The sequence below is a fragment of the Xyrauchen texanus genome, chromosome 4 (assembly GCF_025860055.1).
Source record: "Xyrauchen texanus isolate HMW12.3.18 chromosome 4, RBS_HiC_50CHRs, whole genome shotgun sequence".
Classification (NCBI taxonomy): Eukaryota; Metazoa; Chordata; class Actinopteri; order Cypriniformes; family Catostomidae; genus Xyrauchen; species Xyrauchen texanus.
Window position 1 is genome coordinate 45249068 of NC_068279.1, and position 14190 is coordinate 45263257.

At 46.5% G+C, this 14190-nt stretch overlaps 1 pseudogene; it reads left to right on the forward strand.

Moving 5' to 3' along the window:
* Nucleotides 1-1569: 1569 nt before the first annotated feature.
* Nucleotides 1570-14190, forward strand: part of LOC127641454 (acetyl-CoA carboxylase 1-like) — a 28183-nt pseudogene continuing 15562 nt past the window's right edge.

Below are 14190 nucleotides of genomic sequence, written 5' to 3' on the forward strand. Positions count from 1 at the left end.
AGGGTGGGTAGAGTCACGTTGGGTTAACCTCCTTGTGGTCACTATAATGCGGTTCTCGCTTTCGTTGGGGTGCGTGGTGAGTTATGCGTGGGTGCCACGTAGAATAGCATGAAGCTCCACACGCGCTAGGTCTTTGTGGTAACACGCTCAACAAGCCACGTGATAAGATGCGCGGACATGGAGGCAACTGAGATTTGTCCTCCTCCACTCAGATTGAGGCGAGTCTCAGACTGTGGAGGCAACTGAGATTTGTCCTCCTCCACTCAGATTGAGGTGAGTCACTACACCACCAAGAGGACTTAGAGTCCATTGGGAATTGGGCATTCCAAGTTGGGGAGAAAAGGATTTTTGCTAAGGATATCTTAATTCTACTCTGTCCTTTTGTTAAAAAAACACTCCTCATATTATTTTGCACAATTCCACCCGTGTACATTATTCTGAAGAAAAACGTTTGTCTTCCCAATCTTTCATCTGAATGTACCATAATTATTTGCTCTGACTCTGAAACAACTTTACTTTTCAGCTGACATAACCACTCCCTCTTATTTTCAACCCCGCCCCTTCGGCCACCTGCCATATAGAGATAACTTGTCATTATCTAATCAATTCACGTGGATTTTTGTATCTCATTGTGTTGTCCATCTTTTTCTAGTCTTTGCGGAAACTGTGGCAGTCCATGGACGCTCATGCCAAACTTCCCAAGTGTCCTCTTCCTTCTGAACTACTCACCTTCACAGAGCTGGTCCTTGAGTCTCAGAGTCAGCTGGTGCAGATGAACTGTCTTCCTGGAGGAAATTAGATTAGATCACTTCATGTTCAAGAGATTGGCTGATGTTGATTTAGTTTTCCTCAGTTTTTTTTCCTCATCCTAAACAGAAAATCTTTATCTTTATTTGAGGTATTCTTTGCTTATTTTCAGCAAACCAGCACTAGTAATACAACTCACACACTCTAGAGGTCTCTCCTTTGCTTCCTAAATGTTGTTTTGAGAGGATTGATAAGCATTTAGGCTGGGAGCTGTGTATGTTTAGTCTGGTTGGAATAATGTACATATTTTTCTCTTAGGGATATAAATAAGTACTTTTATTCACCAAAGTGGCATTCAACTGATCACAATGTTGTTACATTACTATTACAATTTATAAATATATGTATATGTATGTGTGTGTGTGTGTCTATATATTCTGTATATTATTTGTTGCTTTATTATATTAGAATGATATAATTCATCTGCCAACCTGCCACACAACTGCCCCCCTGCCCTCCTTAAAATTCTGCATCGGCATTAAAAAAATCTGTAGCAATCAACCACTATTTAGTGCTCAATATCTTTACTTGCGCTTGATTCTCTAGATAGGTATGGTGGCATGGTGGATGACTCTCCGAAACCCTGAGTACCTGGCTGGTCATGAGATAATCATCATCAGCAATAAGATTGGCTCATTTGGGCCACAAGAGGACATTCTATTCCAGCAGGAATCAGAGATGGCAAGGGAAAGTGGCATCCCACAAATCTACAGCGCTGCCAACAGCGGAGCAAGAATCGGCCTGGCAGAGGAGGTCAGACATATGTTCCATGTAGCCTGGCAGGAACTGGCGGATCGATACAAGGTTTGGAGAGGCTCCAGGGGAAGGGATCAGCGATCATTGATATAGTGTTTACCTTCAGGATGTGTGTCATAATATAATTATTTGGCAGTTGGATTTGAAGGGCTTTAAGTACCTGTACCTCACACCTCAGGACACTAGCTCTGAACTCAGTGAACTGTGACCATGTGGAGGATGAGTCCAGATGAGTTAAACCTGTGACATATTAAAATATTAAGATTTTTAATGAAATAATATAATAAATGTTTGATCATTTTATTCAATTTTTCCTTAGGTCCACTTATAATGTTTGTCAAGGTTACTTGCACCAAATTTAGTCATAATTCATTATTGATAATTGATTAGGTTTGTCATTTTTGTGTGTGTGTGTGTGTGTGTGTGTGTGTAACGAACCCTGCTCCTTCGGTTTGCCCCGCTCCGTCGAGCTCACATGCTCGTTCTGCTTCCTCGAGCTCACATGCTCGTTCCCAATCTCCCCCCTCGGGCTCACATGCCAGCTCCCAATCGCCAGAGTATTGAATACACCTGCACTCGTCTCAATCACCCCTTCATTGTATACACCTGCACTCGTCCCATCACCTAGTTATTCATTTCACCTGCACCGCTCGTTTGTTCCCCTATATTTATCACGACCCTTTCGTCTCACTCGTGTTGGTTATTGTGTAGTTACCCCTTCGCTTTGCCAGCTCTAGTGTTCCCCTAGCTCCCCTGTTTATTCTACCTGTTAGTATTACTCGCTATTCTGATTCTGATTACCCGGCTTCGACCTTACGCTTTCCTCGACCACTCTATTTGTAGATTTGCCCCTTTGCCTTATCCTGATTCCCCGGCTTCGACCTTACGCTCCCCTTGACTACTCTTCTTCTGGATTTTCCCTATTGTACTATTGCCTGCTCTTAATAAAAGCAGTTTTCATCTACATTGTGACTGTCTCTTCTTGTGCGGGTTACAGTGTGCTGCTGTTCTGTTAAAGTCACACTGAAACAAATCAGGAATATTCGGAAACAATAACTTAAGTTATTTCCTAACTTTGTAATATTTAGGAAGGATACCCCTTTTGGTATTATATACTAGCTTGAATAACATCGTCTTTTGCTGGTGTTTAGAAACAATAAAGTTGCTGTACAACCAAATAGACACTTTCATTATTATGTATATCTGATGTCAGACAGTTGCGGAAGTTCAGAACGACCCGAAGCTTAATTTTAATAAATTATCTTTTTTTTCGATGATATGACCCCTTTTAAGACAGCAGGATTGAGTTTTTGACTCTAACATTTGAAAATAAACTTTTTGTTGTCATGTATGTTCTTTAGCAATGAATCTCTATTTATGCAGGTATAAGATCACTGATATCATTGGCAAAGAGGAGGGATTGGGTGTGGAGAACTTGAGAGGGTTTGGCTTGATAGCTGGAGAATCATCACTGGTACAGGTGAAACTCGAAAAATTAGAATATCGTGCAAAAGTTCATTAATTTCAGTAATTCAACTTAAAAGGTGAAAATAATATATTATATAGACTCATTACAAGCAAAGTAAGATATTTCAAGCCTTTATTTGATATAATTTTGATGATTATGGCTTACAGCTTATGAAAACCCCAAATTCAGAATCTCAGAAAATTAGAATATTACATGAAATCAATAAAAAAAAGGATTTTAAATACAGAAATGTCCGCCCTCTGAAAAGTATAATCATGCATATGTACTCAGTACTTGGTTTGGGCCCCTTTTGCATTAATTACTGCCTCAATGCGGCGTGGCATGGATGCTATCAGCCTGTGGCACTGCTGAGGTGTTATGGAAGACCAAGATGCTTCAATAGCGGCCTTCAGCTCTTCTGCATTGTTTGGTCTCATGTCTCTCATCTTTCTCTTGGCAATGCCCCATAGATTCTCTATGGGGTTCAGGTCAGGCGAGTTTGCTGGCCAATCAAGCACAGTAATACCATGGTCATTGAACCAGGTTTTGGTATTTTGGCAGTGTGGGCAGGTGCCAAGTCCTGCTGGAAAATGAAGTCAGCGTCTCCATAAAGCTTGTCTGCTGAAGGAAGCATGAAGTGCTCTAAAATGTCCTGGTAGACGGCTGCGTTGACTCTGGACTTAATAAAGCACAGTGGACCAACACCAGCCGATGACATGGCTCCCCAAACCAACACAGACTGTGGAAACTTCACACTGGACTTCAAGCATCTTGGATTGTGTGCCTCTCCATTCTTCCTCCAGACTCTGTGACCTTGGTTTCCAAATGAGATGCAAAATTTGCTCTCATCAGAAAAGAGGACTTTGGACCACTGAGCAACAGACCAGTTCTTTTTTTCTTTAGCCCAGGTAAGACGTTTGACATTTGAAGCCCATGTCCAGGACCCGTCTGTGTGTGGTGGCTCTTGATGCAGTAACTCCAGCCTCAGTCCACTCCTTGTGAAGCTCCCCACACATTTGAATGGCCTTTTCCTGACAATCCTCTCCAGGCTACGGTCATCCCTGCTGCTTGTGCACCTTTTTCTTCCACACTTTTCCCTTCCACTTAACTTTCTATTAATGTGCTTTGATACAGCACTTTGAGAACATCCAGCTTCTTTTGCAATTACCTTTTGAGGCTTTCCCTCCTTGTGGAGAGTGTCAATGATGGTTTTCTGCACAACGGTCAGGTCAGCAGTCTTCCCCATGATTGTGAATTCAACTGAACCAGACTGAGAGACCATTTAAAGGCTCAGGAACCCTTTGCAGGTGTTTAGCTGATTAGAGTGTGACACTTTGAGCCTACAATACTGAACCTTTTCACAATATTCTAATTTTCTGAGATTCTGAATTTGGGGTTTTCATAAGCTGTAAGCCATAATCATCAAAATTATATCAAATAAAGGCTTGAAATATCTTACTTTGCTTGTAATGAGTCTATATAATATATTAGTTCCACCTTTTAAGTTGAATTACTGAAATTAATGAACTTTTGCACGATATTCTAATTTTTCGAGTTTCACCTGTATATGAGGAGATCATCACCATGAGCCTGGTATACTAACAGAACACATATACTTGTTGCAAATTGTACAAAGATTTGACAAAACATTAGGCAAAGTGTCACTCTGCCAAAGATTTGGAAAAACAGTTGTCAAATTCCACTCTGATAAAGATTTGGCAAAACATTTTGCAAAGTTCCAATGATTTGGAAAAACATTTGGCAAACTTCCACTGATTTGGCAAAACATTTGGCAAACTTCCACTCTGGCAAAGATTTGGCAAAACATTTGGCAAAGTTCCAATGATTTGGAAAAACATTTGGCAAACTTCCACTGATTTGGCAAAACATTTGGCAAACTTCCACTCTGGCAAAGATTTGGCAAAACATTTGGCAAATTTCCAATGATTTGGAAAAACATTTGGCAAACTTCCACTGATTTGGCAAAACATTTGGCAACATTCCTCTCTTATAAAGATTTGGCAAAACATTTGTCATTGGTCCACTCTGGCAAAACATTTGGCAAGGTTCCACTCTGATAAATATTTAGCAAAACATTTGGCAAAATTTCTTTCTGCAAAACATTTGGCAATGTTCGTCTTTGATAAAGAATTGGCAAAACATTTGGCAAAGTTTTACATCTTGCAAAGATTAAGCAATACATTTGGCAAAGTTACACTTTGGCATGCTCACATGTAATATGCATAATGAAGCACCTCACTAACCTCATTGTCTTTGTTGGTCCTCAGGTGGTGTGTAGGGCCATTGGTATTGGTGCGTACCTAGTGCGACTGGGTCAGAGAACCTTACTGGTGGAAACTCTGACATCATCCTGACTGGAACTCTCAATAAGGGCAGCAACTGCACAACACCAAACTTCATTGTAGGTGTTGAAGAGTTTCACTGATTGGTTAAGAGGTAGTATTTTTTACATGCCAAATCTGTCACGTTTTAAAGTTCTTCATTGTTGTTCAGATGCTGCTGCAAAAATGGCATGTATGCATAAATTACATATTCACTCTGCTGATAAGGGCACTTTAATTGGTCTCTCTTTTAATTGCTTGAGTAATTTGATTGAGCCGAGGCAGGATTTGTGACAGGTTAGCGTGAACTCTGAAAGCCTTGTGTGCAGTCAACTATGACCCAAATAAATGAACCTCTAATTCATGCAATTACCAAGACTGCATTACAATATGACTTTTTTGAATTAGCCAGATTATTTATTTATAATTTATTTTTTACAGGTGATAGGAATTGGATGTGGTTGGTTGTGCGTTCATGCATATGGAAATATTTTTAAGCTGAATCTTGAATAATTTTAGTGGTCTGGTTTCAAAACCTCACTTCTATCCTAGAGTTTGGTTTTATGTTTGTCTGTAGAAAGTCAAATGTTGACCTAACCAATTTCTCTTTGAAAACATGGGAGTCAGCTGCATTAACAAATAGTTTTTAAAAAAGTATTGTGTCAGGGTGGAGGGCTCTAATCAGGCTAACTGGCCCTCGAGAGGGATAAGTGCTGACCGAAGATGGCAGTGTGACAGAGAGAGAGAGATATACGGACAGCTGTCTGACACCTTTGTGTGTGTAACCCGCACACACACACAAGACGAGACAGTCACAATGTCGGAGGAAACTGCTTTATACACAAAGCAGTCAATAGTACAAAAATAGGGCAAATCCAGTGAAGAGTCGTCAAAGGGGAGCGTGAGGTCGAGGCCGGGGATTCAGAATAGAACAAAGGGGCAAATCCGGAAGAGAGTGGTCAACGAGAGCGGGAGGTCAAAGCCGGGAAACAGGACACAACTAGACGGGACTAGCAGGAGCAAAAGACAGGAGGGACTAGTGGATTACTAGTGCTGGCAAAGCGAAGGGGAAAACTAAACAATAACCAACCCGAGTGAGACGAAAGGGTTGTGATATATATAGGGGCGAGTGCAGGTGTAAACAATGATGGGTGATCAGACGAGTACAGGTGAAACTAATGTGGTGACTGAGAGCGGGCTTGCAAGCCCGAGGAGGGAGACATGCTAACGAGCATGAGAGCTCGAGGGAGCAAAACGAGCGTGCGAGCTCGAGGGAGCAAAACGAGTGTGGAAGCTCGAGGGAGCAAAACGAGCGTGGAAGCTCGAGGGAGCAAAACGAGCGTGGAAGCTCGAGGGGGCGGAACGAGCGTGGAAGCTCGAGGGGGTGGAGCGAGGGAGCGGGGTTCGTGACAGTACTCCCCCCTCTATAACAGACGGCTCCTGACGGCCGCGTTCGGTCGCGAGGAGCGCGACCTCTGGGAAGTGGTGCTGGAGGATCCCAACAAACAAAAAACCCCTGAACAGAAAACCCACAGAACACATAAACAAAATTGAGGGCAGTCCAAGGGGCACAGAGGGAAATGAGACAGTTCATGGGGTCAATGGGCAGTTTCAAGGCAAGGTCAGGGGGAACATAGCGGACAGGCGGGTGGATCTAGGAGGCAGCCACAGGGCAGAGGCTGGGTCAGGGGGTCTGGAAGGCGACTGGAGGACAGGGACTGGGTCCGGGGGTCTGGAAGGTGACCACCGGACAGGAATAGGGTCAGGAAGTCCGGGCTGAGCCGTGAAAGGTGGAGCCGTCAGAGGCGGCACCATAGGCGGCTCTGGAGGCGGGGTTCTGGAAGGCTCTGGAGGTGGAGCCGAAGGAGGCTTTAGGGGCGAAGGCCTGGAAGGCTCTGGAGGTGGAGCCAAGGGAGGCGGCGCCGTGAGGGGTTTCCGAGGCGACGGCCTGGCAGGCTCTGTAGTCTCGGGGGGTAGAGCCGTAGGAGGCTCAAGGGGCGGAGCTCTAGAAAGCTCTGGAGTCTCTGGGAGCAGAGCCGTGGGAGGCTCGGGAGGTGGAGCCTTAGGAGGCTCTGGAAGGGGAGCCGTAGGAGGCCCGAGAGGCGGAGCCGTAGGAGGCTCGAGAGGCGGAGCCATAGAAAGCTCTGGAGTTTTTGGGAGCAGAGCCATGAGAGGCTCGGGAGGTGGAGCCGTGGGAGGCTCTGGAGGGGGAGCCGTAGGAGGCCCGAGAGGCGGAGCCGTAGGAGGCTCGAGAGGCGGAGCCATAGAAATCTCTGGAGTCTTTGGGAGCAGAGCCGTGAGAGGCTCGGGAGGTGGAGCCGTGGGAGGCTCTGGCGGGGGAGCCGTAGGAGGCTCGGGAGGAGGAGGAGCCCTGGAAGACTTGAGAGACGAAGCCCCGAGAGGCCGGAGGGGAGGAGGAGCCCTGAGAGACTCGAGGGACGGAGCCCTGAGAGGCTCGAGGGGAGGAGGAGCCCTGAAAGACTCGAGAGGAGAAGCCCTGAGAGGCTTGGAAGGAGGTGGAGCCCTGAAAGACTCGAGAGACGGAGCCCTGAGAGGCTTGGGAGGTGGAGCCATGAAAGACTCGAGGGACGGAGCCCTGAGAGGCTCGAGGGGGGAGGAGCACTGAAAGACTCGAGAGGAGAAGCCCTGAGAGGCTTGAGAGGGGGTGGAGCCCTGAGAGACTCGAGAGACGAAGCCCCAAGAGGCTTGAGGGGTGGAGCCATGAGAGGCTCGAGGGACGGAGCCCTGAGAGGCTCGAGGGGAGGAGGAGCCCTGAAAGACTCGAGAGGAGAAGCCCTGAGAGGCTTGGGGGGAGGAGGAGCCCTGAAAGACTCGAGAGGAGAAGCCCTGAGAGGCTTGGAAGGAGGGGGAGCCCTGAAAGACTCGAGAGGAGGAGCCCTGGGAGGCTTGAGAGGCAGAGCCCGGGGGGGGCTCGAGGGGTAGAGCTCTGGGAGGCTCGAGAGGAGGAGCCCTGGGAGGCTCGAGTGGAGGAGCCTTGGGAGGCTCGTGAGGCGGAGGCCGCGAGGGCTCTGAGGGGTGAGCAGAGGCTGGCAGATCCGCGGAAGACTCGGAGAGTGGAGCAGAGCCCGGCAGAGCCGTGGAAGAGTCTGAGGGCGGAGCGGAGCTCGGCAGAGCCGTGGAAGAGTCTGAGGGCGGGGCAGAGCCCGGCAGAGCCGTGGAAGACTCTGAGGGCGGAGTAGAGCCCGGCAGAGCCGTGGAAGACTCTGAGGGCGGAGCCGAGCCCGGCAGAGCCGTGGAAGACTATGAGGGAACCTCTGCGGTCTTGCGCACAAGACGAGACTGGGGAGAAGGGGCCCTCTTCCTTCTCTTACGTCTTCGGCCAACAGGGGATGTGGCCATGGGGGCGGTCGAGGCTACAGGCGCTGGCTCTGGGGCGGTCGAGGCTACAGGCACTGGCTCGCTGACCGTGGCAGACATGGGTGCTGGCTCGCCGGCCGTGGCAGGCATGGGCGCTGGCTCGTTGGCCGTGGCAGACCTGGGCGCTGGCCATGGCAGGCATGGGCGTTGACTCGCTGGCCATGCCAGGCTTCGAGACTGGGGCCGTGTCAGGTTTCGGGACTGGGGCCGAGTCAGGCTTCGGGACTGGGGCCGTGTCAGGCTTCGGGACTGGGGCCGTGACAGGCTTCGGGACTAGGGCCATGTCAGGCTTCGGGACTAGGGCCGTGTCAGGCTTGACTGGGGCCGGAGGCTCGGACTGGGGCGTGACAGGCTTCGGGACTGGGGCCGTGGTCAGGCTTGGACTGGGGCCGTGTCAGGCCTAGAGACGGGGGCCGTGGTAGGCTTCGAGGTGGGGGCCATGGTAGGCTTCGAGGCGGGGGCCGTGGTAGGCTTCGAGACGGGGGCCGTGGCATGGAGCGCTGGTCAGTGTCTGCCTCCCCCACAGTAAACGAGGAACCAGCGTACAGTAGGGCGAGGTCAATAAACTGAGCCAGGTTAAGGGAGCAGCGACCACCAGGCATGAATGATGAGGTTGGCTCATTCAGTCCACATTGAAAAATGTCTTTCAGAGCCACCTCATCAAAATTCACCTGGTACGCCAGGGCACAAAAATCCATAACATAAGCCTCCAAGGGTTGGCTCCCCTGGCGCAAAACCAAGAGTCGGGCCGCTGGCTTAATAATGTCAAGGACGGGGTTATGAGTTACACAACCACTGCCTTGCACGAAAAACCCTTGGTTAGCATCCGAAGAGCCATAAAACCTCTCCGGGGATGGAGAGCATACGGCGCTCGCGGATGCGTGGAGAGCATCAATGGGCTCAGGGGCAGACACAGGTGAAACAGGGTGAAATATTTCAGACATAGTACATACCTGCTGCCCCTGGGCCGTGAGCGCTTGGTCATGTCTCCAAATCGTAGCTCCTCGCGCCGAATGCGATGTGCACATCCGCTCTAGTGAGCTGCGCGAATCCTCCGCGTGATGCATTGTGACTGTCTTCGGTGAGGTTGGTTATTCTGTAACCCGCACACACACACAAGACGAGACAGTCACAATGTCGGAGGAAACTGCTTTATACACAAAGCAGGCAATAGTACAAAAACAGGGCAAATCCAGTGAAGAGTCGTCAAAGGGGAGTGTGAGGTCGAGGCCGGGGAATCAGAATAGAACAAAGGGGCAAATCCGGTAGAGAGTGGTCAATGAGAGCGGGAGGTCGAAGCCGGGAAACAGGACACAACTAGACGGGACTAGCAGGAGCAAAAGACAGGGGGGACTAGGGGATTACTAGTGCTGGCAAAGCGAAGGGGAAAACTAAACAATAACCAACCCGAGTGAGACGAAAGCGTTGTGATATATATAGGGGCGAGTGCAGGTGGAAACAATGATGGGTGATCAGAGGAGTACAGGTGAAACTAATGTGGTGACTGAGTGCGGGCTTGCGAGCCCTAGGAGGGAGACCTTCTAACGAGCATAGAAGCTCGAGGGGGCGGAACGAGCGTGGAAGCTTGAGGGGGCGGAGCGAGGGAGCGGGGTTCGTGACAGTGTGTGTTTGTGTCTTTTTGTTTAAGTTTCTAATAAAAATATTATTTATATTCTCAAGCCGGCTCTCGTCTCCTCCTTTCCATTAATAACTTTACGCTGGTGCTGAAATCCGGGAAGGAGGAGGGATGCACCGTAGTAGAGCCCTCGCCACTACCATCCACCCCAACGGAGCAGCCATGGCTATCTGCCGGGGGACAGATGAGCCCAGCCGCCTGATAGCGGAGGTACGGCCACCTACCATGAAGAGAGCAGTCAGGGCCGCTGCCAGGGTCGGAGGAGACTCCTACCAGCCGCTGAAATGCAGCGGGGACTGAAACCGCCGACCGCGAGCTGGGGAGGGGCTCCTGGTCGACCGCCTGAAGCTGCAGAACCACTGGGGAGGCCCTTCTGTTTCCCGAGAACGCGGCAGGGCGCTCCGTCCGCCAGGGGCCGGAAGACTGCCTCCGATCCGTCCGGGGAGGCGTGGCTGTCATCCATTAGAGGGTAGATGAGTAGCCGAGGACCAAGCTGCAGCGTATTGGAGAACCGACGAGTACGTTTTTTTTTCCCTCTCGCTCTCCTCTATCTCTCTCACTGCTGCTCCTTGTTGGTCTTTTCCCTATCTTTTTTTAAATGTTTTGTTAATTTGACACGATCGGAAACCAAAATGCAGGTCCCATGTATGAAACCAGTTCGCAAAACCTTTGTGATGTAAGTAGTTGAATTCAATTCAGTACGACAGTTTATGTAATAATGGTTTTCTAAACTATTTACACAGAAATTTGTTCTGCTTCTGTTTCATGAATGAGGCCCTGTGTTTGTACAGAACAGGATTATTCACTCATTAAGAGGAATGACAACCGTATTTAGCTGCAGTATGTGCATGGCCTATGTGTAATATAAGCAGATTTAGTTTTTTGTTACTATTGGTTTTTGAAAATGAACTGTTACATTTGGCAAACTCTTATGCAGAGGAATGTCGTAATGTCTGATGCATAAAGGACCAAATTACAAAGATTAATTTTGACTGTGTGTGTGTGTGTGTGTTTGTGCGTGCGTCTTTACGTGTATAATTTACCCCCCAGTAATTGCCATACCCCGCATGTCTTTCTCTGTCATGATGATGCAGCTCCTGCAGGAATAATAGAAAGAGAAGCGTGAAGTTGTTATTTGCATAGAAATAGGCTGATCCCTCAGGCTGAGACTGGGGAGGGAAACCCATATCATTCCTCTGAGAACAGAATGAGCACTTCTGCTTGGACCAATCTGTCTCTCTCTCTCTCTCTCTTGACTTTATACAATGTACAATGTTTTTAAAGCATTCATTAACATAATTTTTTTTAATAAAGTATTACACATATAAAAAAAAGTCAAATAATAAAACATTTATAATAACAACAATAATAATAAGCATACAGGTAAGTACACAAAATATAAAGAAAAGTATAAGAAAAGGGTCTCAAGTTCGGTCTGTGCTGACCCATCTTTATAGCTAGATTGTGCTCATTCACGATACTTAGAAGCTTCCTGTGATGGTAGTTTTAATTTTGGTCAGATATGATACCAATTTATATTCTGTTTTAATTTATTTGAGTTTTCTTTGCCAATGATTAATATATTCTTCTTCAGTTGTGTTTGTATTTGTCTGATTTAGCTGGTGCTTATCCACTAAGCACTGTAAAGGGTCACATTCTGGGTGTGATGCTCTGCATATAAACGCACAGTGATGGTGATTTTCTGGGGAAGAGTCTGATAGGTGGAACCAGAATTTACTGGCTTTCTTTTGAATGTCAGTCAAGAGAGGGAATCTGCCAAGTTCTGCCATACAGCCCAGGTTAGAAGTGCTTCTGTGAACTCCCAGGATGTTTTTACAAAATTCGAGGTGAAATGTTGAACTTTTGTCCCAGAATTTATAATTTAGTTTATATTTGGGTCCCAAGATTTCACTGCCAAACAGAAGGATGGGTTTGATGACACTATCAAATATTTTCAGCCACAGTTTGATTGGGCGGTTAAATTTGAATAATATTTGTCTTACACTGGAAAATGCCCTATAAGCCTTGTCTGTTAGGTCCTTTACAGACATGTCAAATTGTCCAGAAGCCAATATTTTCAGACCTAAATAATTGTAACTGCCATGGTTGTATTAATTGAATTGGTCAAAAAAACACACGGATCGGTCTCCATCTCATTATTGGTTTAAGTCTCATGGGACTTACATTAGTAGATTTACTGACTAGTTGTTCATATGGCAATGTGTATTTACACCTGAATGATACAACGGCAGCCATAGTGTGCCAGTATGCTCACCCCACACTAGCTATTTGTGGAGAGGAGAGTAGAGTGATGTAGCCAATTCAGGGATTGGGATTATTAGGTGGCCATGATGGATAAGGACCAATGGGGGAATTTGGCCAGGACACCGGGTACATCCCTACTCTTCACAAAATTATTTTTAATGACCACAGAAAGTCAGGACCTTCAGTTTATTGTCTCATACAAAGGACTGTGTTTTTTTACAGTATAGTTGTTTCCATCACTATACTGGGGCATTAGGACTCACACAGAGTGCAGGGTGACCACCCCCTGCAGCAAGCTTAGTTTTCCCCAGGAAGTCTCCCATCCAGGAACTGACCAGGCTCAATCCTACTTAGCTTCAGTGGGCAACCAGGCTAGAGCTGCAGGGTGATATGACTGCAAAAGTGGTATTACTTTTAGTACCTAGTTAGGACCAGTTGCTTATTTTAAAGTAATATAATAATTGCTAATGAAGTCGTTAAGGAACCAGAATCTTTAAATTACAGTTCTCATGACTAATACAAAGCAGGGTATATTATCACTCTCTTAAATCACTTGCATTTGTATTTATATCATGCATAAGCTGTGATACATTATATTTCCGGGACAGTTATGGTTTGTCATAGCATGATCATGTTCCTCTCTGGAACTGCAAGAATGTTCAATCCATCCTCATCTTTGAATGTCCTTTACTGTCTTATTACTGCAGTAATTAGTGCACAACAGAGTGATCTGCTCATTACAAATACCAAAAACGAACATATCAGTACAGGTCATGGGGCAAATAAGGCCTGTAGATTGTTACATCAAAGCCAGTTTTTGATTGCAAGAAGCTGAACTTAATTACTTTGGATTTTGCAATATATTCTCAAATCTAGAAGTAAGACTTGGAAACAAAGACTGTGATGACGTTTGTTCATTGGAAGGATATCCATAGACAGTTAAAAGGAAAGTTCACCCAAAAAAGAAAATTCTCTCATCATTTACTCACCCTCATGCCATCCCAAATCTTTTGCTGTACACAAACGAAGATTTTTAGCCAAATATTTCAGCTCTTTAGATTCTCACACTACAAGTGAATGGGAACCAAACTTCTCAGGCCATTGACAGCATTGAGCAAGGAGCAGGTTCTCCCCAGCAGCCCACAGCACTGAGCTAACAGCCTGTGTGATGGTATTGATCCATAGCTCCAAGACCTCCATTAACACTGACACTAACACACAGACATACGCGCCATGCTTCCTGATTCTGTAATGTTACCTCAAGTCCAAGAGGAGGAAGTGACATAACTCTTGGTCTCAACAAGGCTAGACTTACATATACTTTATGTATAAAGTCTATGTTGAAGCTTATTCTGGCCAAGAAACGGACACTTTACAAGGAAAAGGCATGCAAAACAACCAAAATATATTACTTTTTTGTGCCGTTCAGGGGCGGGTAAATATGAAATCAGCTATATCACAGGAGGTGTAAAACAAGTTGTACCTAATTTAAAAAAGAATGTCTTTACGCCTTCATTATAGGTTGTTCAGAGTAATTA